This window comes from Plecotus auritus, assembly GCF_963455305.1.
Source record: "Plecotus auritus genome assembly, chromosome: 1".
NCBI classification, from domain to species: Eukaryota; Metazoa; Chordata; class Mammalia; order Chiroptera; family Vespertilionidae; genus Plecotus; species Plecotus auritus.
In genome coordinates, this window is record NC_137770.1 from 52,855,253 (window position 1) to 52,881,167 (window position 25,915).

Below are 25,915 nucleotides of genomic sequence, written 5' to 3' on the forward strand. Positions count from 1 at the left end.
AAATATCCCGTGGGGCCTGAACCTCTGCCCGATAATGATCGTTCCTTCCTAAGGGAATAGCGGTTAACAGAGCAGAGCCTGTTCTCTCAGTAAGCTCACACGGTCCTTCTCAATCAGATATCAGCTCTCAGAATTAACATGTACAAAGCCCCTGCTTGAATACAACACCCTAATCTACTTCTGGAGAGGCACGTGCTTCTGTTTAAAACCCCAGGACCCTGCCAGCTGAGGTCCAGCCATAAGTGGAGGTTGTAATTGCATTCCACCAAGAACCCATGACCCCAGCCCTGGGGCAGGTCAGCCCCCAGCGGAAGGCTGCAGGACCAAGGTGGGACTAAACTGTGCCCATCAGAACTCCGAGGGAGCACATCGGCTCAGGGGTCTTGGGACCCTGTGGATAACTGAAGACACAAATGCATTGAAGATAACAGTGCATGGACACCTCCTGGCTAGTTTCCTGTCTTTTGGCCTCTTGCCACGTGTCCCCTTAGGAATAAAGGAACCCCAGCATCACCTGGGCAGAGGGGAGCTGCATCCCCAATTTAGACAGATCTAAACACAACCTCTTCCCCAGTACCCTCCCTTCTCTTAGACAAGGAGGCTCAGTGTTATTTACTTACATTAGACGTAGCCTGCCCCGTGTTGGACCAGCACATTATGTGGGACAGTATCGATTTGGGGGACTTTTTCGTAAGGCAAGCTTACAGATTCACTCCTGATAGTAACTTGCTCAAACCCTCCCATACTCAAAAATCGTAATAGTGAGGAGACAGTAAACTAGTGAATGATTATTATCAGTTGGGCATGGTGCTGGGTGCTTTGTCTGCATTATCTATTTAATGCCCTCCTTACAATTCTACCAGGTGGGTACACATTACCAGCATTTTATAGGTAAGGAGACTAAAGCTCAGAAGCCTTATAACTGGTCTGTACGCACAAAGCCATTAGACAGTCCAAGCAGGATCTGAAGCTAGGTCCATGTGACAACTGTCTGAAAGGATGGCTCTGCTGTTTCTGATACAATTTAAGACTCTCAGAAAGTTCACTTTCATCTGAGAATCTGTTCACTGAGTTACCAGCTCAGCAGCTGGCCAACAGCTGCTCAGGGACCAGACTTCCCAGATCATGATTTATGCCCATTATTGGCTCTCCAGCTAGGAACTACAAACATCCCACTTGGCATCTCGAAAAAGCAGGCAGCAGGGCACACGAATCAAATTCAAGTCGTTATTTCCAGATTCCCAGTCCTTCCAATCCTCAGCCCCTACCAGGAAGGCCACGCCAGCGCTCCAAGTCTCCAGTGCAACACAGAGGGAAGGTGGTGGGACCTGGGCCTGCGCTGTCACACGCCTCCCAGAGCACCGCCTTGAGTCATCTCCCAAAGGTCATCAGAGACCTAAGAATTTACAAAGTTCTCTGGGATTCCAGGAATTCCACCATAACAGAAGGCAATTATTTGGAATACATTAATGTAAAATGAAGTTTTGTTTGCACATTTTCATTCATAAATTTTGTAATTTGGGAAAATTTTGAAGCAATGGGGAAAAGTGTTTTAAAAAATATAAAGGGAACTTACATATAGAAGAGTTCATTCGTTTTAAAAACAGAGAATATTGCCAGATGGCAGGATTATAAGAGCAATTTTTATTTTTTTATGGATTGGAACTTCGTATAGTATCTGTAATAGCATGTATTACTTAAGTAATAAATAAAAGTTTTAAGTTGCACCTGAATAACCTAGCTTGCTCGTAAAGTGACTGTGTGTTAGGCATTTAGTAAATGGAAGTATATACATAACACACCAGAAACGAGGAGGGGAAAACAAATCCCCCACCAGCACTGCCTCCCCTTCTACGACTCTGAGAGGCTGGGTATTTGCTTCCTTTCCCTTTGTGAACCGGAGCTTTATCTCTCTTAAAGCACACTCGCAAACAAGAACAAGAACACAGAAAGCACCTTCCCCTGATGGCGGAGACACCTCTTCCGAGCAGAAGCAGCTGTGATGTAAGACCCCATGCACCACGCACCACAAGTCAGAGGCTCCCACTGTCATAGAGCCTCCAGGCATCACAGACTCAGAACTGAGGGTGGGAATGACCCCAAAGCACTAAGACAAGCAGCAGCCTCAACCATAGTTACAAGGCCACCACTCTCACTGTGTTGTCTTAGATCCTGGAATTGTCTATGTGGCATCCATTCATCACGGAGCCAATTATATTAACTATTTTCTCTTCTCTTCTCTTCTCTTCTCTTCTCTTCTCTTCTCTTCTCTTCTCTTCTCTTCTCTTCTTTTCATTCTTGACATTCTGGTATTTGGGGGCCTTTCAGACCCTGCCCCAGGGAGAGACTGCCCCTCCCAGGATGAGCAAGTTCTTAGAAAGCACCAAGGGCTCGGCCAGGAGCACACCTCTCATATACAAGCCAACCTCTGGAGTCCACATCCCCCACGTACCTCCTTACCTAACTCTCACACACCAAGCCCTCCTATCCCCTGCCCTAAACCACCCCAGGGCCAGGCACCAGGCACCTGGAGACCACACCTCCAGTCCAAAGCCCGCTGAAGTGTTTCCTCTGCCCTGCCTTGCCTCCTTGGAGACCCCAGTAAGGGCTCTGGCCAAGGCTTTCTCCTGCCTCCTGGGCACCTAATGCTTCCTATGTGTGGCTCCTAGTCTCAAAAAAAGTAATAAAAGTCTTTCAATGGCACTGGCCTCTCCGTACCATCATCCAGTCCTACCTCTATACATTAAGACCTGGGCCCAGAGCAGCCACCAATCCTGAGCGACCTGAAGAGGCTTCCAAGGAGAAACTACTAGTAAGTAGCCATGACTAAGCCCAGATGCCTGCAGTCATCGAGGGAGCAATCCCTGAGAGAGCAGCACCTAGCGACTGGTTCATGGGTATCCTCTGGCGACCTTCGTCCTGCTGAAGCCATGGTACCATCTGCACAGCACAGATACAGGAGATCCCGGGGCACAGGTGAGGGGCTCAGGGGAGGGAGAACATGCCAGAGGCCCAGCCCAGGCCCCCTCACAGCCCGGAGAGCAGTGACTGTTTCACCCCAGAATTCTGAGTCACAAGGAAGAGGTAAAATTATGATACTTACCTACTACTTCTTAAAGTGGGAAAGTACATAATGTATTTCAGACCTTTTCAAGAAAAACTGAAAATAGTTTTGCCTATAATTGGGGCAAACTACAATAACAACTTAGGAAACTCACTCATTCTGAATCCCTCCTGCCCAGAGACACCAAAGTAAACGAGGCACCACTGCATTTTTGCCATTTTACGTTTAGTTTATTCTACCTCTTCTCTAAACCGTATTCTCTGCATTTCCAGGACATCTTAGCCCTATTCTATCAGCCTCGGCCTCGTTCCCCACACCCTCCCCAATGTCTGCTCTCCACCATGACCCCCACCAGACCACATTTACCTGGCATTTCTGTACAAGGCACAAAGGACCCAATGCAAAAAAAGGTGCTGCATGAGCCAAAGCCCCTTCCTCGAGGAAAAATTCCATAGGAGAAGAGCTAGTGACATATATCAGTGCCTTTAAAAATCAAAGCCCGCACACAACCCTGAAAAGCTTCTGCTAACACCACAGCGTAGGGTAAGGAATTAAATTATTAACATCCTTTTAGGGGAGATGGAGTGTCTCCAAATCTTCTGTTCCTAAGGCTGTCTGTAACTTTTACTCCAGTTCAGGCACAAGCTCTGGGAACATTTGCCCAAGCACACTTATTTTCCCAACCGGCTGTCGTTGGGATGTGCTCAAGGCCGGCTGTCACTGCCGATCCTTCCGCGGATACAGACAAACATGTCCCCAGTCATGCAGGCTAACCCCCACAAATAGGATCAGGCATTTCAACTGCCCAGAACAAAGCCAAAAAAAAAATATTTGAGAAACAAATGAACCCATAAGTCAATTTAATAGTAACGGTCCCTTTAAAAGAAAGGCCATATCCTTGAGGTCAAGGGCTATGTCAGACTCCTTTATATGTTTCCCACCTTTTTATTTTTTTATTTTTTTTAAATATATTTTATTCATTTTTTACAGAGAAGAAGGGAGAGGGATAGAGAGTTAGAAACATCGATGAGAGAGAAACATCGATCAGCTGCCTCCTGCACACTCCCTACTAGGTATGTGCCCGCAACCAAGGTACATGCCCTTGACCAGAATCGAACCTGGGACCCTTGAGTCTGCAGGCCGATGCTCTATCCACTGAGCCAAACCGGTCAGGGCTCCCACCTTTTTAAAGCATACCAGGTAGGACTGTCAAGATACACTACTGGTTCATTATGAGTACTATTTGATTTTTGTGATCATGTGCATGATTCATCTTCAGAGAGTGCCATTTCTCCTATCCACCCTGAAGTGGATTGCACGTGGTCATTTTGTTTGCTTCTGTAATGACAAGTGGGAACAGCAGCTCTGGGGGTAAGGTCAAATGTCCAACAAAACAGTTCCTGAACTGGAAGAGGTCTGAGAAGCCTTAATCCAGGATAATACTGACCACAGCTAAGCTGAAAATCTCTAGAGCTCTAAGCAGCACGTCCTTCCCACACGACAGCCTCCTAAATTCTGAGAGAGACATCTACAAGAAGTCCCAGAGCTGATGCAGGAGCAGTGTCCTGGGTCTTACCAGCATGGTACACAAACATTACCCGAGCTGACCAAATGGGCCCAACAAGTCAATGTCAGAGGAGAAGAGACCCACAAAAGAGAAATGCAGCGGCAGCAGCTGCACCACTGTCTTCAGCATTTACCGAACTGTCAGATGTGTGCAGGGAAGAGATGTCTCCAGGTCCTAGTCTGCCTCTTCCGCCCCTAGGTAATTCAGGGGCACCCAGGACAGTCCGAGGCAGTCAGAGGACACCCACTGTTCACACGACAGTTCTGCTTCTATCTCCAGGATGGAGCTTGCTACTCTGGCCACAAGAGCAGAGATGATGTTCTGTTCCAACCGCAGGTGATTCCTTCCTCACCATGAGCTCTCCGTGGGCTCTGAGGATGGTAGCCCTGCTGCCTATATCCAAGAGCACACCTTGCCGGAACAAGGGTACCCACTTCAGAAAAATCCCTGAATATACAAAAGGCACTTGCAAACTAGACATTAACTGTAAAGGAGGAGAAAGTCGTATTCTTTAAATGCCCAACTTTAAACACTCAACTCCTCTGGAACAGATAGGTTAAATTATACAAGTTCACCACCACATCAACCAAAGGATCAAAGCCAGCATCCCCAGGATTGGCACAAAATGATGCCACGTGTCTCCGGATGTGATGTACAGTGAAAGGTGCAAATCATCATTTATATAACATTCCAGACAAAAATACATCTAATCGTGAGGCATTACCACACAAATCCAAATTGCCATGAAATGACTGGCTTATACTCTTCAAAAATGTCAATGTCATGAAAGACGAAGAAAAGCTGAGGAACTGTTCCCAAGTAAAAAAGACTAAGGAGACATGACACCTGGATCCAGTTGGCAAACCTGAGATTGAACCCTAGGTCAGCGGGAAGAGCTGCTCTAAAGGACATCATTGTGCTAAGTGGCAAAATTTGGATATGAGCTGCACGTTCAATAACAGTACATCAACGCTGTATGTCCTATTTTTGCTAAAGGACCTGCAGTGATGAAAGGAAGGCTCTCGTTCCTAGGAAAGACATGCTGAAGCAGTTAGAGGAAAAGGGGCATGGTGTGTGTAACGTTCACATGGTTCAGGAAGGAGCATCTATGATATGGAGAATGATAAAGCAAAGGTGGCGAAACAAACAATGGATGAATTTAGGTCAGGCTATAGAGGAGTTCTTCACATTCTTTCAATTCATCTTTTCTGTAAGATGAACATTATTTCAAAATATTTTAAAACAACACAAATTCAGATTCCATTTGCAAAGCATTTTGCACGGTAACAACTATGGAATGAGGCAGGGCCCCTCTCCCCATACAGAACTCATTGGTCAGGGCTGACCCACTCACAGACCCAGCGGACTGCGCTCCTCTTCCACCTCCAAACCAACAGGACACCTGCCCCGAGCTCAGCCGAGACACCATTGGGAGTTTAGGCAAAGGAGCTGATCTAGTTTTGATGAGCCGGGGAGTGGTGGCCTGTACAAAAATAGTCCAGAGCCCCCAGAAGGAACCCAGCCCTGTCGACACCTTGATTCTAACCCAGTGAGACTCCTATCAGGTTTCTAATCTACAAAATTATAAGACAATAGATTTGTAGTATTTTAAGTCACTATGTTTGTGGTCATTTGTGACAATAGCAATAGAAATGAATACAGACCTTAATTCCCTCACTTGGAAATGAGTGGGGTTTTCATCCTCTTTGAGAAGTGGGGTTAGTGGAGCCTAGCGTCTGCCCCTTGACCTCCCAGAATCCCCCGGACACCCTTGGAAAAACCTTGTCCTTTGACCAAGGGATCCCTAAAGATAAATCACAAAACGAATGCCCTCTGTGTCAGACTGAACTTACTTGGAGCAGAACTCTAATCTTTTTTTAGTAATAAAAATAAACTCTGTCCCAAGTTACTAAGTAATTAGCAGATCCCAGTGTCCCAGCACACTAGCATCCAAATCCATATGCACTCCATCAGTAAACTCTCCCCAGCAACCACGCCCACCCCAGAGGGCTTTTGTGCTGCCTCTGATCTAGTAGTGAAATCACCAGGGCCACCTTCCAGATTTCTGAGTCATCCACACCATAGCAGGTCCAAGCAGCAGCAGCAGCTGGATTGTGAACTCAAGGCAGCAAAGCCCAAACCCTGCCTTGGAAATTCAGCTGCCGCATAAGGGTCTCGCCCTCCCTCCTCCCACCTCATTACTTTCCCTAACATCTTCATGCAATTGCCCTTTCGTCTCCTGGGAGCCGTGCAGCTGGCCGAAAGACACGCTGCCAAATGCAGTCCATGGGTGCAGGGATGCGCTCCAGCTACATAGCAGCAGCCACTTAACTGATTGCCTCTGCTCTCAGAAGGGCGTTTGAGAATATATTTTTTTCATCGTTCAAATATTTCCATTGAACAAAACATCTGGGGGAGACAGCTACTGTCCTAACTACTATGTGGTCTCGCTAAGAAGGCCCATGCCAAGCCCTGTGGCTGTTGTCAAGATGGTTTGTTTTAGAGGAGGGCCTCTTTGGAGCTTCCACTTTTTCATTCTATCAACATTTGCTGGAAATGAGTGGGATTTTCACTCAGAGTGTACCCTCTACCCTCACTCTCAGGGTACGGAGGTCAAGGTAGCCCCAGGCTGACCCAGGAGGAAAAAGCTGCGATTGCTTTTGACAGATTTTGTTGCATCTACTCAACACTGAAGCCCACCAGGTAGGCTGCCCAGGAGATGTATCCAGAGATAGAAAACATGACTTCTGAAGGAAAGAGCATATATCAACTGAAGACTTGCACTAGAAATGGTTCTGGCCCAAAATAGAGGTCTGTTCTAAGCACTCGGATGCAGAAATCTGACAGACAGGGAGGGCACTGGCCGCTACACAGAGGAAGCCTGTTCCAAGGTGGGCAGGTCAGCAAAGCTCACTCCACAGGGAATTTTATCAGCCTGTTATCATCCTGTCATCATCCACTCTTGTTAAATGCGAGACCTGCCACAGAAGCCTGCCAAATGACAGAGAGGGACCGTGACTCTGACTCGGAGAAATGTGCTTCTGACAAATGTCACAGAGTAATTCAGGGTGCCTGGGAGACCCCAGCCACAGACAGCCCAGCATGGCCACAGCAAGTGTGCCAGAAAGCTTCCCTTTGAGCAAGAACGGAGGGAGGGGAACTGGCAGGAGAGGCTAAGGTTGCCATAGGCAGCAAGGAGCAGCCTCCAGCCTGACCCACATCTCCTCTCTCACATGCGCTTGAACAGAAGTGACCGCCTCTGAGCATCTATCAACAACTCAGCAGCACTGGGCACAAACAAGACCAGGCGGGAAGCAGAGACAAGGAGCCCTCGGAGAGAACTGGCCAAGTCCAGGGAAGCTTTGTGATGAGGTCTTGGAGGCTGAACCAAAGGACCAGAAAGGTTGTCCTGGCAACCTCTGCTGGTTAGAGACTTTGTTTGAAGCCCTGTAAACTCCAGACCTGGCGCGGTCATATTTTTTAGAAGCCTGTATATATACATTTAGTTTTCAAAGTAACAGAAATTGTATCAATTAACAACAGTCTGTGCCAGCGAGGGTCCCCACACAGTTGTTGGGAATATAAATTATATCATCTCCTAAAAGGTAGATTTTTAAAGGTAGTATCTTTGGACCTTGAAATTCTACAGAAGTTCCCACATGGTCTACAAATAAGTATTATAAATATGCTCACTGCATTATTACCAAAAATAAAAGAAAAAGTAAGGGGAGGGAGGAGAAGAAGCCCAGCTAGCAACAAGAAAATGAAAACGTGCGTAATGTAACTTTTCATGTAAAACACATGTAACAATTAATGCAAACAAATAATACGCAGTCTTTCAACATGGGATAGGTTTACATTAGCATGGAATCAAAGTCTATGGTATTAGTTTTTTTAAATATGTTTCACAGAACATTGTTATACTATCTTATTTTATTTTTTAAAAAAATAAACATGCTTTCTCAAATACAAAAGGGTCAGGAAGGCTTTATTTTTAGAGTTCTGATACCATCTTGGAAATATTTTTCCTTCTCTGCAAAAGCAAATGGGATTAATATCGTTTATTGTTCTTGAGCCAGGTAAGAGCTCTGTCTGTGAGGAGAAGAAATAGAAACTGGCTAATCCCCAGCTGACTAGAAATTCCTTCAATTAGAAATCATGCTTTTTAGGCTTTTCTTTCTTAACAAAGAGAAACCTGCCTCTGCAGGTCCCAAATGAGAAAAGAGCTATGATTGGATGTCACCATGGACGCACAATTTCAGACAAGGAATAAAACGGATCAGAATCCCAGTTTACTGGCACTCAGCGCGGGCTGCGGGCTGCAGCCCCAGCCCAGCTGCTCCGTGAACAGTGCCGGTTCTGGGCTTGAGACATTCTGAATGACAGAGACTGACCGAGTTCTGCGGTGAGGCAGAAGCAGCAAGCAAGGCTGGCAGGACCGTATCTGAATACTGTTTAGCCCTGCATCTGAAGGGGGAAGAGGACTGTGTCTCCGTCCCCTGGCACCCTAAATGTGTTACATTGTGACTGTTTTTAAAAAGGTACAGTCTGGTACAATGAGAGGAGCCAGTCCCAAGCCTGGCATGTAATATAGGTCGAGAGGCTGAAACTTTGGCAGAAGTTGCAGCATGAAGAATATTATGAGGGAAACTGCTTTCTTTCCTTTTTATAAATCCATTCCTTTCATTTCCTTCTTTAAAAAAAAAAATCAACAGGTTGTAAATTACTTTTGTAACTTTGTAAAGTAAAAAGACATTTTACAGAAAGCCAAACAAAACTTGTTATAGGACGGATTGTACTTTTTCTCCCATGACTGCAGATAACTGAAGGCCCCAGAGAGGAGGGTTTCTGACATCCACAAAAGGCTAGGAAGCACCTGCAGTGTGCTTGCTTGTGAAGACTTGTCGCAAGCAGAGACCATTTGACCACTGTTATCACCCTATGTTGTGCAGGGACCCACTGGCAGTGCCTAGAATTCACTGCTCTTTAAACAGGCTGGGTTTACTTTATTTTATTTTATTTTTTATTGATTTCAGAGAGAGCGAGAGGGGGAGGGGGAGAGAGAGAGAGAGAGAGAGAGAGAGAGAGAGAGAGAGAGAGAGAGAGAGACATCAATGATGAGAATCATTGACTGGCAGCCTCCTGCATATCCCCCTACTGGAGATTGAGCCCACAACCTGGATATGTGCCCGACCAGGAATCAAATTGGGACCTCCTGGTTCATGGGTCGATGGTCAACCATTCAGCCACACCGGCCAGGCTAAGCTAGCTTTAGGTCAGCAAATGGAAGAAGGGAAATTACAAAGTTGGGAAATTACATTGTCGCATTCATTTAACGAAGATTTGATCTGAAGGTTGAGTGCTGGGCCCTGGGATATAGGATGGATGAACCATAAACCTTGCCCTCAATGGGTTCATTTCTACAGATGGAGAAATTGACTTCAGACACGGGAAAAGAGCTCAGATGGAGGGAATTCAGACAGACACAGGTGGAACGAAGAATCAGTGGCCAAACTGAGTACACGGTACCCTGAAAGCATCACATCTAAAACAACTCTCGCTCCCAGTACAAGTATTCTCCCTCCTTTCACTGTTGAGAAAATGGCCCAGAAAAGAGAAGCGACTAGTCGTTAGTGCCTGTATGAGAAACTGAGGCAGAAGTGCTACATGGAGGTGGGCGGTGTTTCCCATTCCCACTAGCTTTGGAGCCTGGACTCTGGGTGAAAAAGCAAGCATAACCCCTTAAGCCTAAAGAAGCAAAAAGGAGCTGCTTTTAAGATCTAATTCCATCCCAGTGTGGAGGTGCGGGCATGGATTTAGTAACACAGAGTTTGCATTCGGTGGAATAGCATGGTACTGCCGTTGCCCAAAACATAAGAATCAGAGTGCACACGGTGCCACGGAAGCCCAGCTATGTGGGTTCAACTTAATTCTGCATTGGGTGCAGAGCGGCTCAGAGTATACAGGAAGCCAAAATCGAGGGGCCTAACTGAAAACCCTGAGAAGAGCATATCTGATGCAGAATAGACGAAATAACCCCGAGCACAGAGAGGCTATTTGGAGATTGTCTTTGATAAAGAAATCCCACAGAGTGGCCAGAAAATGGCTTTCAGGGGAGAGGGAAGAGATCAACCAAAGGACTTGCATGCATGCATATCAGCATAACCAATGGACACAGACACTAGGGGGGATTAGGGTATGTTCTAGGGGTGGGGGTGGCTGTGGAGAGGTCAATGGGGGGAAAGGAGACATATGTAATACTATATGTAACACTTTAAACAATAAAGAATTTGAATAAATAAAAAAATCACAGCTTGAAAAAAAAAGGAAAATGGCTTTCAGAACACACTGAATGAACTGGACCCCTCGGCTTCTGCCTCCCAGCGATGAGGACCGAGCTGCAGCACTGGCTCTCAGGCCCCCCGGCAGTAATCACAGTCCCAGTGCAGAGCTGTCCCTGGGAGGCTGGCCGAAGCAGCAGAGCTGGGGTAAGAAGTTGGCCTCCAAAATGAACACACACTTTTCTCTTCCCTGTTCATCTTTGCCCACATTGACCAAGCTGGTCCCTTAACTCAAGGGGCTAAAGTGCTATAGAAACAATACTTTAGAGTTGACACACAGGGAAGGGCCATACTCCAGGGTATGAACGGGGGTGGAGGATGGAGACAGAAGGAAATAACAGAAATAATCAGCCGCCCAGGGCCCCACAGGCTGAACCCCTGACCCTGACCCTACCTGCTGTGTGACCCCCGGTGAGTTACCTCACCCCCGACCTCAGCCTCGTCCTCTGTAAAACAGCGACAACCTGCCTAATGGGCTATGGGGAGGTTTAAAGCACAAGACCCTGTGACGGGCACTTTGCCCAGTGCCTTGTACGTTTTAAGTACTCCATAAATGGCTGTTAAAACTATTAACTACTCAAGGGGAGACTCCAGTTGGCTTCTTGTGAAAACTGAAACCGACTTTTGAAAGGTCTGACGGCAGCAATGCCACGGGGCCGAGCCTGCAGCCACACACAGGTGTCTCAGGAGAACCACCCAGGCCCGTTCCCTCTCTGGCAGGGGTGCCTGGGCTCCTCACTCTGCCGGCCCTGAGGTTTCTGTGGTCAGTTTGCAGCGGCCAGCACGGTCTCTCTTCTCCACACCCCACAGAAGTGCCGCTTCGGCCCGACTGACACAGCCTGCTCTTAGGAACAAAGAAAATACCTTCCGTCTTTTCAGAAACACTAACTTATGGAGTAGCCACACTGTAGAGAGCCCCACAGGATTTCATCTCATAAATCTACAAAGCACATTATTTAAGGTAGAATTTCATTGACAAAACCACAACCTACAATAACATGAGGTACAAGCCCACAGACACAGGTGCGAGGAACAGGCTCCCATACTTTCCAGCCAGGCTCATGTTCCAGACCACGCAGCCTCATGCCGCTGAAGCCAGACACAACCCCGCTGGGTCTCTTGGCGGCTTTACCGATACACATCTCAGGCAGTTCACCAGGAGCCACACTCAAGGCCACGTCTCATATGCATCAGGAGGCTTAGACCTTCCTTCTCCAAGTGTGACCTACAAGCTGGCAGCATGGGCATCACCCGGGGCTGGTTAGAAATGCAGACTCTCAGGCCCCGCCCAGACCTACCCCATCAGGACCTGCATTTTAACAATACCTCCAGATGACACTGCTTTAGAGCATTTACAACAAAGTCTACTACCCACATAGACTTGCGATAATTTGTTGAGGTTTCTACTTGACCTTTTTCTTTCTTCATGGAAATTCCATGACAGCACGGACTGTGCCTACCTTAGCCACTGGCATATCATGCTCAAATAGTCATTGGCTGGCTGGCTGGCTGGCTGGCTGGTGGGATGGTTGGATGAATGGATGATTGGTATACCAAGTGACTGAAGAGACCTATCCTGTTGTAAAGGCAAAGAAAGATGCAAGCAAGCGTCTGAGTAAGAGAGTACCTGGGGTTGAGGGGAAGATGTCTTTAAACAAGGCCATCAGATAAGGCCTCCCTAAAAAGGGTTGGCATTAGGGGTTGCATTAGGACAAGACTTGATGAATGAGGAGGAACATGCTGGAGAAGATGATAGCAGGCAGAGGGAACAGCACCTGCACTTGCCCCCTATAGAGACTTTTCCTATAGGCCAGTAAAGAAAGAGAATCATGTTTGGTTCTGGCAGTGGAACAAAGAAGCTCCAAGGAGGCGGATTCGGAAGGCCCCATGACGATCATGACTGCTGGGGGAAGAAAGGCTGCGTCTGCTGTCACAGCTGCCTCGCCAAGGCTCTGGGAGCTCGGTGTGAGGGAGGCTGGCTGCAGAGGCAGGCATCCATCAGCCGTCCTGGTTGGGCTTTGTGGCTGCTGGCCACAACCCCTCCAGCCTCAGATTCCACTAGTCTACAGTTGCTTGCAAACTAGAAACATGGAGATTACTTACTGCTTTCAACAAGTCAATCCAGGAACTTGTGGGTAGGGTAGCCCAGCATCCAAGGGTCCAGGAGCCCAGTCCAGATGTTACCCTGCAGCAGCACACTGGCAAAGAAGAGAAATGGCAGGTGAACACATTAGTGCAGGGGAACACATTAGCAGGTGACCAAGATTCTCCCAACACTGAATGACACTGAAGGGGTTCAGATTATAAAAAGGGTGAACATGGGAAATATTAAGGTGGGGTAAATGATCCTGGAGCACCATGCAGTGACACAGCTGGCAACCCTCGGCCTCCAATCTCAGGAGAGGTACCATCCTGCTACCAGCAGCTCCAGAGCAGCCTCTCTGCCAATTCTACAACGTGAAGTCCAGACATAGGGCCGCTAAGCGCCCTTGGAGATGATCAGGCCCAACCCCTCTCTTTACAGAGGTTAAAAAACAAAACTCAGAAAGAAAACAGGCCTTGTCCAAAATCAGCAGCGAGTAATGGCAAGTTCAGGAATGGAATCCAGAACCAAGTCCATAAAGCTTAAATTTACCTGTAAATTACCTTCCTTAATAAAACTCAGTTTCTAAATAAATGTTATTCTTATTCTGTCTGGCTCTTAACCGAGGAGAGAGACAAGGCAGCCTGCAATTCCAAATCTTAGCCATTCCCCTAGTTCCCTCTTCTTAATCCCCAAAGACTTTCAACAGCCAAACTGAAACTCCTGGTTTTCTTCACAAACAAAATTTTTAAAAAGCAAAAGAACAAAAACCCCAGAATTGTTCGCATTTGACTACAAGAAGAAACTAAAAACTTTTGAGAAAAAACTGAAGACCTAAAAATTCTGAATTTATGAGATATAAAGAACAACACAGACCAATGAAAGCTCCTTTTGCATACATTAGGGTTCCAGACCCTGAAAACCAGACCGCCCCACACCCTGCACCCCAGGAAATAGTACATTTCAAAGAGGGGTGGGTTAAGACAGTGGTCAAGGGTCATTTTGTTAAAATGAAATGTATGATCCAAATGAGAATTCTCTAGGAAATATCTTCTGATTATAATTCCTTAAAATTAATCTTCATCTAATTATATATTTAAACCATAATCATTAAATAGCTGCCTCTTCCGCTGGGGTTCTAGGTCCAGCTGAGCCTGACAAGTTGAAGCAACCGTGGGCAGATGGCACCTAGCCTTACAGCCCCTCAGTCAACTCACCTGTAACAGGAAGATGGACAGGATAAAACTCAGGTATCTCTCAGCTAGAGAATCCCACAATTCCCTTACATGGCTGAACAAAGCTGAAAGTCCCTCACATTAAGTCAGCTTATAGACAGCATAATGAATGACTCGCCCACTTTGAAGAAGTGCATGTTCCCTGTTATAAATTTAAATTGCCATATTTCTTAGGAAATAACTATGAGGTTGGTGTAACAATAGTTGTATTTTGTTTCCAGGGAGTTAGCTGCAGCATTGACAAATCTGTCCCCACCCTCACTAAATGGGCATTTGGATCTGTTTCCCCAAAGATCCATTATATTTCTAAAGCAAAAGGGTTTCTTTTTCAGAAAGCGGAATTTAGGCAGTGAGGTCATCTGTTTTGAAACTACAACAACCATTCCAATTTTTTCCTCCATTTGAGCATTCTAGTTACTCTGGGTCAAGAGAAGGAGACGTAGGTTTCAGAGAAAATGCAAAGCCTGCTAGGCCACCCACAGCATAATCAAGGATTCCACCCTGGTAACTTCCTGCTCATTTCCCTTGCAACAGTGAGGCACGCTCAGACGTAAAAAGTCAATGCAGATTCACACAAAGCAGACCAAACACGTTTCAAGAAATCTGCAACAGCCTCAAGATTCACTTAAAAACAAACACACACAACCTACCACAATGGCCACATTATTCCTCATCCTTATGGGGGAAGAGGGTCCACAAATTTCCCTGGAAATATGATGGACACTCTCACCCCAAAGAACGAAATGCCTTCAGTTTCAAAGGGTTTGTGAGCCACCTGAAATTTCTCTCTGTGCCTCTGGTTAAGGACCCCTGCTTAATTAGAATGTTATAAGGAGTCCCCTTTTATAATTCTCTCAACTTTCTACAACCCCTTTGTAGATGGGACTGTGCATGGAAACCCCATGAACAAAGTTATACACAAGTGCAGGGAGCAGTGAGGTCGTGGGCTTCTTGCAGCATTGATGGTGGAGAAGCAAGGCTGACAACTGTTGGGGAGCTTGTGCTTCTCTTGGGATCCTTTGCATAAGTTTCAACAGGGAGCTTCCCAAAGCTATGTTTGTACTTGGTACTCAATTTCCAAAACTTAAATATATATATCTATACACACACACACACACACACACACACACACACACACACACACTAGAGGCCTGGTGCACAAATTCGTGCATGGGTGAGGTCCCTCGGCCTTGCCAGTGATGGGGGCCGATGGGGCCGGCCGGCCAGGGAGGGACTGCGGGAGGGCTCCAGGGCGTGTCCAGCCCTCTCACCCAGTCCTGATCGGCCGGACCCCAGCGGCAAGCTAACCTACCAGTCGGAGCGTCTGCCCCCTTGTGGTCAGTGCGCATCATAGTGACTTGTCAAGTGGTTGAACAAACGGTCAACCGAAAGGTCAGACACTTAGCATATTATGCTTTTATTATATAGGACTGTTTAGGAATGCATATATAGGTAATAAAAATAAGAACAGCAAGGACTGGTTAAAACAAAAAGTTGGAAACACTCTTCACTTCAGAGGGAATGGGGGAGCGTCTAAGGTATTCGTAGTGTTGATTTCTTAATTGGGTGTTAGCTTTACAAATGTTCTTTTTAACTCTTCAAATTATAACATATATATATATATATATATATATATATATATATATATATATGCCAGAGTAAAGCAATTAAAACAAATGACAGACACATGTTAGTGACAGGGGCCTCCAAGAGTTCTCAGCCCCAATTTAAGACACGCCAGTTACTCTGTAGAGTCCTGTGCTGACCAAGGGGTGGGGCCTGACAGGGAACAGTTACAAGTTCTGGCCCCAGGGGCACTGTCTATAAATAAACTTCATTTTTAAAAATCCACGCCCTGGGACAGTCCTGTGCTCTGGGCTGAGGCCACAGTGACCTCTGATGCCCCCCGTCACTGTGGGAATAGCTGGTGTTGGGTTTCGAGAACCCATTGGTCTTTCCCCATACACGCCCTGCAGCCTATTTCCTGTGGCACATTCTGTTACGGGGAACAATAATCACTGAGTCTTCCTAAACAGCTAAGAAAGGAGCAACGGCCCAGACCCTTCTGCAGAGTTCAGATGAACGTCTGGGCATCTCCTTCCTCAGGTGGATACAGGCTGGGGTTTCTTACGTCTTCTCTGTCAGGTGCCTCATGCATATCTTCCTTGGGAGAGTTCTGCTCATTCAGTATTTGGTCAAGTCATCCACTGGCCAGAAAATCAGGTGAAGTGCATGGAGACATGACCAGTATGTCTCAATTCCTAGACATGACCAGTATGTCTCAATTCCTTGACCAAATAAAGAAAGTATTTCTTCTTTCCTAATAATTTGAGCAAGAGTATGCCCAATTATTAAGGAAAATACCCTTTTTTTGTGTGCAATCTCAGTAGCAGACAAAGCTGTCATTTTTATTTTTAGTTGCAACAGCCAAACATTGAGACCATGGCATCAAACGTTTTTAATCTGATTTTGGATAGCCTGCACCCATACCCTGTGCTGGACCCACGCAAAATGTGACACATAAAGGAAATACTGTAGCCTGACCAGTGTGGCTTAGTGGTTGAGCATCGACTCATGAACCAGGAGGTCATGGTTTGATTCCAGATCAGGGCACATGCCCGGGTAGTGGGCTCCATCCCCAGTACGGGGTGTACAGGAGGCAATTGATGATTCTCTCTCCCATCATTGATGTTTTTATCTCTCCCTCCCTCTCCCTTCCTCTCTCTGAAATTAATAAAAGCATATTTTTTAAAAGGAAATATTGTAGTCCCTTATCTCTTGCTAATGGTCTTTTCTATTCTAACACAAGTCTGCAGTTAAAAAAAAAAAAAAAGCAAATGCCAAATTAAAAATGCAGACCCACTCCCTAATATCACCTTCAAAGTAAAACATCCCACTGGACACTGCCATCTCTGCCGAGTTCAAGATGGGCATGGCTTTCCTGTGTGTGTGTGAGTGAGTCTGTGTGTCAGTGTGTGATCGTGTGTCAGTGTGACTGGGTGCGTGTGTGAACATGAGTGTGTCTATGAACTTTCACGGGAGTGCACACACGCACATGCAAGCCCAACATTCTTCTTGACTGACTCTAAACAATAGCTTACAGGGAAACCATCAGTAAGGACTCAGGAAAAGTGCAAGCCTGCCAATTCCAGAAGGACAAAGGGCCTCAGAAACTAACATGGGAACAAAATGATCTCATGCCCCTTTCCCAGTGAGACTGCGCCTAAGTGGGATCCTTCTCACATTCGAGTGCTCACTTCCAGGCAGTCACTGCTTCCACCCTAGGGGACCGCTTGGGAGGATGGCCAAGCCAGGAAACAGATTCCAGAGGTAGGTTTTGATGTTTAACCCAGGCAGTCCACAGACAGGGCTCCTCCACCCAGGAGGGGGCTGAAACTCCCTGTGAGAAGTGAGACCGTGGCTTATGCTAAGGGCATTAGTCACTCTGTCCAAAAGCTAGTTCTTCCATGAGGGTAGGGAACATATGGCCCGCGGGCCGTATGGCCCGAGAAATCATTTTGTCTGGCCCTGCCACGGCATTAGGGGTGAGTTAATTAAACCTTTGACCAAGCAGGATAATTTTGAAGTTGATAATTTTATATGGCCCACAAATTATGTTATAAATATCCAAATGGCCCTTGGCAGAAAAAGGGTTCCTCACCCCAACTTTAAATCAAGGGCCCAGGTCGGGGCTGAAAGTGGTCCCTCCAATAACAGGCTTGCATCTGGGGCACTAGACTGTGCTAAACCTTAATCCTTAATGGTTTTCAGAGCCTGGGAGAACCCAGGCCGGAAAAGCCCCAAGCCCCCGGCCTTATGGTGCGCCCTGCCCGTTATCACAGCAGTGCAATGGGAGTGCGGCATTCAACCTAAGGGAATGGTGGGACACGTGAATGAGCTCTGTAGGTAGCTCTGCTCCTATACCCAATCATTTGCCCCCCTTCATTTACTCGATATACATTGAAGTGCCAGGCTCTGTGTTAAGTGCTGGGAGAGGAAAAAGGTGGTACCTTTTAAGGTCAAAAGGTTTTGCAGACACCCCACCACCACCACCACCACCACTGCCACCAGCCCCAACACATACACACAATAGTTGTACTTCTGGTATCCTTAGAGAGGGGAGATGTCAAGACAAAAAAGCTCTTAAATGAATTAGTTTTTAGTTAATCTCAATAGCCCCTACATACATTTCTTAAATAGTGAAAAATATTTCCAGGGCATTATTAATTTATTCTATAGGCAAATACTAGATATACATAGATTAATAACTCCAACACAATAAGATAGTCTGTATTCTGCCCCAAACTGGTTGTGCAAACTAGGGGTGCAAATAAAGCACTATATCTATATAATAAAAGCCTAAGCAACCTTTACGGTGGGATGACCGGAACAACTGGTTGCTACGATGCACACTGACCACCAGGGGGCAGACGCTCAACACAGGAGCTGCCCCCTGGTGGTCAGAGTGCTCCCACAGGGGGAGCACTGCTCAGCCAGAAGCTGGGCTCACAGCTGGCGAGCGCAGCGGGGATAGCAGCAGTGCTAAGGAGCAGCAAGCCAAGCGGTAAGAAGCAAGCAGGCAGGCGGTAAGGAGCGAGGGGTCCCAGACTGCAAGAGGGTGCGAGTCGGACTGAGGGACCACTCCCGTGCATGAATTTCATGCACCGGGCCTCTAGTATAAGTATATATTTGTCATACTTAGAGGCTATAGTGTTTCAAAGGAACTTTAAGTCACCTGTGAGGGTAGGAAATATTTAAGTAAGCCCTAACCTTCATCACCTTCCACAGCCCGGTGGTGATATAGCTACTACCCCAGCCAGAACCCCTTATTCATTCCCTCTGAGGGAAACCCCTCCACCTCACCTTCCATCCTGTCCCAGAGCTCTCTCTTCTCTCATCTGTCTCAGCCTGGAGCTCCTTGAGAGCAAGGTCTTCCCTTTCCTGCTGGCACCCATAGACCTTTTCACAGAGCACCCAGTGAATTTCCAGTAAGAAAAGAGAGAGAAGGTGAACGATGATTCTTCTATATGGAGGACTTCACAGGTAATGAAAACAAATAAGAGAATGGGGAAAAGAAGGGTGTGATTGGACCTTCTTCCAAATCCAGCATAACTCCATGATTTCACATTCAGGAATAAAGATATTTCACATTCTGTAATAAAGATATGAGAAAAAATTCGACTGTCTTCCCAAAGTTCCAGCCCATATGAGCAGCCCGGCTTCCCCCATCAATCAGTCTGACAGCAGCAGAAAGACAGGAATCAGACTCAAAGGTGTTCACGTTCTTTTTTTTTTTTCAATCCTTACTCCAGGATATTTTTACCATTGATTTTTAGAGAGTGGAAGGGAGGGAGGGAATGAGGGGGGAGGGAATGAGGGGGGGAGGGAGCGAGGGGGGAGGGAGCGAGGAGGAGGGGAGAGACAGAGAGAGACACATCAATCGGTTGTCTCCTGCGTGTGCCCCACCAGGGCTGGGGATCAAATCTGCAGCCCTGGTACATGCCTTTGACCAGGAATTGAACCCAAGACCCTTCGGCACATGAGCCGACTCTCTAACCACTGAGCACACATGCCAGGGATCTTTCTTAGGTCTTTCCTTTCTGTGCTCCCTACAGTACTGCCTTTCCTACTGCCTTTCTTCCTTCTCCCCTGCACTCAGGATATGGTTCTAATTTCTTTCTAAGGGATAGGAGGCCCTGTACCCTTAGACCTGCACCTGATTTCCCCTGACTCAGCCTCTTCCCATAGACACACACACCCCACGAACCACAGACCAGTCCCAAGAGTGTGTCTGAGATTTTCCCCACCCCACGCACCACATCCTGTCTTCTACTCACCCACTTTGAGGTCTGTGCCCAAGTCATTCCTCCCAGCAAAGTCCAACCTCCTCATCTGATGTAAATCTACCTTCCCCCCCCAAACCCAGATCATACCTCTGGCCTCCACGCCGACCCCTCTGATCATCTCACCAAATAGTCTTTCCTTCCCCTACATGCCCTGAGCCTTTGTCTCACTGCGAGAGACCTCGTACCAGAGAATGGAGCTTCTGTGTGCTCTCACCATCCCCAGACTGAGTTCCTGGGAGGCAAGGATGCCACCACCTTTATTTTTGCACCCTACGTGGCATCCCACATAAACCTTGGCAACAGTGAGGCTCCAACACCTATGAAATGCTTAGTATTTCAAAGGTTCTTATGGGGTGGCTCTCTGGAATCAAATCAAGCACACAAACTGCCTGAACAAGAGGATAGATTTTTGTTTGGGGGTGTTTTGTTTTGTTTTGTTTTGTTTTGTTTTGTTTTGTTTTGTTTTTGGAGCTTTTTTGCACACCACACCAATACAAGTATTCCAGCACATTAGTCCATCTGTCAAGACTCCATGTCCCAAGGGACGAACAGCCAGACTTCCTCAGCAAACTCTGCGCTCCTCCGGGAGCGACAGAAGAAGCCCGTGACCTCGGGACGCACAGGCACGCTTTTCCATAGGAAGGACACTGCTTCTGGATAAGTAGCATAGTTAAAGGAATGCAATTTATTAATTCCCGCTAAAGTCATATATTTCTTTTGAGACAGATCAACCCACACGCTTTTTCTTCTGATTCATTGCCTGTGTTATGTGGGTCTAGAATTTAGACAATTCCCTATGGTCAGAAAATGCATGTGCTTATGACCAGATAGACATGGCAATGGTGCTAATGCTCGTCCCAGATCAGTCTGCTTACACGCTCCAAATAAAATAAGAAATATTTGACCCCAGTAAAGAAGCCTCTGGAATCTCCCTCTTCCCTGCCCCCCCCCCGCCCCGCCCGGCCCCAACACAAATGTTTCTCATTTGGCCCAAGCTCTGTTTCAATTACATGCCAAGAAAAGACAAAGAAAAATCCCACTACTACCCATTCCTGCTTTCATGAAACATTATAAATTATCTTTATTACATCATATAGTAGTGTTGCCTCACAAAAGATGATGCTGACAAATGGCTACAGGAGCCTTTTCTCAGCAACAACTTTATTCGTAGGTGTTCCTTCACTGGCCTTTTTTTTTTTTTTTTCTCCAGAAACCAGAAGGCAGGAGGATGTGTCCCATAGGAAGCCCTGATGTTAGCGTCTAAAGAGCTGTTAGGAATATCAACATCTAAAAAACAGCTCCTTTGTGACATTAAATAATTTCCAAAACAAAAAAATGACTGGCAGAAGTACCTTCATATCCCCAGTTAAGTAAGTCCCGGCTATGAAGGGACAGCAGTAATTTAAATTTTAATACTGACCCCATAGGCCAACCCCCTTGTCACCTTCCTGTGGTGAGGCAGTTCAAGGAAATTTATTCAGCATGCTACCTCCTCAGGCACATTTCTTAGATTAGGCAAATTCTTAGGTAACAGGCATAAGCCCTGAGGGTCCCACAGCTGCAGGAGACTCATCCTCTTTTCTGTTTTGGTTACAGACTCACACTCCAGAATGAAGACAAAAGCTTTCCCATAAAAACCAAAGGAAGGGAGAAAAACTTGAAGAGCTTGAGTTCTTAAAGTCTAGCCAACCTCTACTATTATTGGCCATTCTTCCTGAGGTCTGCTCTGGTGGTGAGAGTGTGAAGTTATCCAAGATTCTACACCAAAGATGTCTGTTTTCTGCTCCAAGCAGATATTTTAGAAGTAAAGGAACTCTGGAGACCTCCAGGCTCATCATTTATCAAGTACTCCCAGCAGAGTCCCAGCAGACAGGGGGTGGACCACCTGGCACTGGGAAGCCCTTCACAGTAAGATGAGATTTCCCTCTTTTATTGATGAAGTTCTCCCTTCTAGCTTAAATTCATGTCGTGCAAGATTTGCACTTATTCAATATGTGCATCCTTTCTTTCACACTAAAATAACCTTTGTCTTCCAAATTCCCTGTGTAAAACTAAGGCTCCAAAGAGAGTCTCAGGTTTATCTGGTTCACCACCCAGCACTTCACCTCTGTCCAGGAAGTAGAAATCTTGGCTCTGCCCTTCCTCCTACAGATGAGAAACCTACTGCCAGAGTGTTTGGAGACTTGACCAAGAGAGTTGCAGGCAGGCCCAGGTGTAGAACCCAGGTCTCCAGCAGCTCAGTCTGGGGCTTTTCATCCCTTTGCACCCGTCAGTTCACAGCCACTCCTTAACTCATAAGGTCATGATCCACGTTAACATCTGCCCCCACATCTGCTTTAGATTTACGTTGATGAGTGTCCTCTTCTGAGCTTAGCACAAAGTTCACAAAACGGAGGCCTGATTCTTATGTGGTTTCAGATTCCTAAAATCTCCTTGGCCTTTGGAGTATTTTCACTCCTCACCCATTAGCTAAAATTAAAAGTACAAGCTGCTGCCCTGGCCTGGTGGCTCGGTTAGTTGGAGCGTTGTCCCGTACACCAAAAGGTTGAGGGTTTGATTCCCCATCAGGGCACATATCTAGGTTCTGAGTTCAACATCTGGTTGGGGTGCATATGGGAGGTAACTATCGATCTCTCTCTCTCTCTCTCAATAAAGAAACATCCTTGGGTGAGGATTTAAAAAAAAAAAAAAAGTACAAGCTGCTTAATGGAGACAAGTCATCAGCATCCAAAATCTAAAAGGAAAACTGAAATCAATCTATTCGAGGGAAAGCTGTCAACCCAAACACAGTGCAATTCAATTTAGAATGGTGTTGGCCACTTTCCTAGAAATGACCTTTGAGCCAGTGTTATCTATACTAATAAAAGGGTAATATGCTAATTGGACCGGGTAACCGGCCATCTTCCAGACATCCGACTTCCTTCCGGACAAAGCCATGGTGGTGGGGGCTGAGGCAGAGGCAGTTAGGGGCGAGATCAGGCTGGTAGGGGAGGGCAGTTGGGGGTGCGACCAGGCCGGCAGGGGAGGGCAGTTGGGGGCAACCAGGCCAGCAGGGGATGGCAGTTGGGGCATTAGGCAGGCAGGCAGGTGAGTGGTTAGGAGCCAGTGGTCTTGGATTGCGAGAGGGGTCCCAGATTGGAGAGGGTGCAGGCCAGGCTGAGGGACAGCCCCCCTCCATGCACGAATTTCATGCATCGGGCCTCTAGTCCACTATAAGAGCTGTAGTGACCACTGTTTTGGGTGTATATCTCACATTTCAAAGCAAAAAGAGAAAGGAGCCAGGCTCATATAAAAGTTTATGAATTCCAGGGGACATTGTACTCCTCTAAAACAGTGCTCCTCAATAGGGAGCAATTTGTTCCCCTCAGAGGGCCCCGGGCAATATCTGGGGACATTTTTGGGTGTCACAACTGAAGGAAGGGGTGATGATAGTGGCATCTAGACGACAGAGAGACCAAGGATGGCACTAAACATCCTGATGCACAGGGTAGGCCCACCACAGAGAATCGCCCAGCCCAAATTGTCAACGGTGCCAAGGCTGAGGACCCTTCCTTAAAACAGGAAGCAGGAAGAACACTAGGGCAAAGTCATGAGTCCTCATTCTTCCCATTGTGGGCTGCTTGGTCTGGACATAGCACCTGAATTCCTGGGTCTCTGGTTCACTGTCACTAATGGGGAGGTGGGCCTGCTTTAAAGATTTTGCAACCTCTGAACTGGATTCAACCATTACTTCTCAAAGCCTTCCAGCAGGCAGTTCTCCAAGCCTGGAGCTACTGTCTCTCACCCTAACAGCCTGAAGCAGGGGCATTCCCCACAGCCTCCTCTCAGCCCTGTCACATTTCCCTTGGAAGGAGGAGCAATGCTGAAAGCAACTTGTTTCTCCACATCACCACCCACCAAAAAGTCTCTGGTGACCTCCCAGGCCACAGAAATGAAAAGCTGAGAGAGAGTTCCTGGCTTCAATGATCTCCTCTCAACTCTAAATTGATTCTATGCAGTCAAGAAACTAAGGACAGAAATGGAAAGTTCATTTTGAATTCTATATTCTGCTATGTAAAAATGGGTACGCAAAAAGAAAAAAGGTAGCTTTACAATAGAATTTTAGAAAAATAGCATGACTGCCAACTGCATTCAATAATGAAGAGTACTCCCCTCCCCTAGCCTCAGTTTCAGTTACCCGCAATCAACCACAGTTCAAAAACATCAAATGGGAAATTTGAGAGAGAGAGCCCACATTTCATATACCCTTTATTATAGTATATTATTATAATTGTTCTATTTTATTATTAGTTATTGTTGTTAATCTCTTACTAAGACTAATTTGTAAGTTAAACCTTATCATAGCTATGTATGCAAAGGAAAAAAAGTAGTATATATAGGTTCGGTAACATCCCCAGTTTCAGGCATCCACTGGGGGTCTTGGAACACATCCCCCACAGATAAGGGGGGACTACTGCATATGGTTTTTGCATTTTTATAATACTGGGCAACCATAAATCAGCTCGCCACCCCAGCTTAGGGGGAGATCAGTACTGAAACCATTGTCCCACGGATAGAGAAAACATGCTACCGCTTTGCCACTCCCAAAACCTTCTCTACTGGCTCCAGCTGTAAGCACAACTGCCAGAAAAGAGCCCAGCTTGGCTGAGAGGCTGACCCCTCCAGGTACAACCCAATGGTCTCAGAGCCACAGAACACAGGAGCTGTTTTACAAGTAAAATTCTCATTTTCAGGTAAAGGAAAGTAACTTGTCTGCCTGGGGAAGGGATTAACATCATAGACTCCATAAATTCAACATTGTTTACTGATGTGCACACTTTGACTCTTCCTCCGAATCCCAAGAGCGTAAACCACCTGCCCAGCCATGCGGCATAGGAAGCTCATCCTCTCCATTACACACGACGCCATGGGTTCTCCAGATCCCGAGCAGCTAGGACAGAGCAGCTGGCTAATGGGAAAAGTGGGAGAAGACACCTAAAGAGAAATGAGAGGGAAGTGGAACTTCTAAAGCTAAAAGGCAACAGCATACACCCCTGCTAAGAACTAAAGTTTAACACATTTCATTTGCCTAAAAAAAAAAATACCCCACCAAAACACACACACACACACAGCACAATATCACCCACTGACAAGTTTCCCAGCACATCTATCAAGCCAATGAGACCGGAAATCCAAATCATTTAAGGGGGAGAAACAGACTGGTGAAAACTCTGCAGATGGCAACAGAGGGTTAATGTCCTGGAGCAAGGCTTCCTCTCAGCAAGTACAAATCCGAAATCATAATAAAGATGCTGAAGGATTTAGTCATGAGCCCTCCCCTCGGCCATCAGAAGGAATGGCAAAAATGCAGAGTGAGTGCTGGGAGCCAGAACAATTCCATTTTCCTTCTAACTGTGCACAGAATTTGCATTTAAAATGAGCAGTTCATCGGGGCTTCGAAGAATGCTCGATATTTGGCTGCTAAGGATAAAAGTGATCCTCCATAACATCAAATTTCTAATTACTTAATTGCAAGAGAAGTATCTGGGTTCCCGAGTAGACTGAAGAACACTTCTAGCTAATTATATCTTCCACGTCAGGTGTAACTTAAAATACAGTCAAATAGAGACAACTCTTAAAACATAGTTAAATCACATTAACAAAAAGAAACAAGGATAAAAGTTGCCTCCCTGGAGGTGACTAAACTCCCCAGGAAGCCAACTTTGCTTTCTATATAGTTTCACATTTGCAAGGAGAGTACTACAGGAAATAAAGATTTGTATGAGAACTAACGAGAAAA

The 25,915-nt window shown here is 46.3% G+C and overlaps 1 protein-coding gene across 8 annotated transcripts in view; it reads right to left on the minus strand.

Moving 5' to 3' along the window:
• Positions 1–25,915, minus strand: part of TLN2 (talin 2) — a 425,239-nt gene that overhangs the window by 329,475 nt on the left and 69,849 nt on the right. For 6 of the 8 annotated variants that reach the window (XM_080659812.1, XM_080659811.1, XM_080659818.1 and 3 more), the window contains exon 2: positions 13,076–13,170. The gene's annotated coding sequence lies outside the window, so the exon portion shown is untranslated. Of the gene's footprint in view, positions 1–12,432; positions 12,549–13,075; positions 13,171–25,915 lie in introns of all 8 variants that reach the window. The other 2 variants (XM_080659814.1, XM_080659816.1) reach the window with 1 other exon arrangement.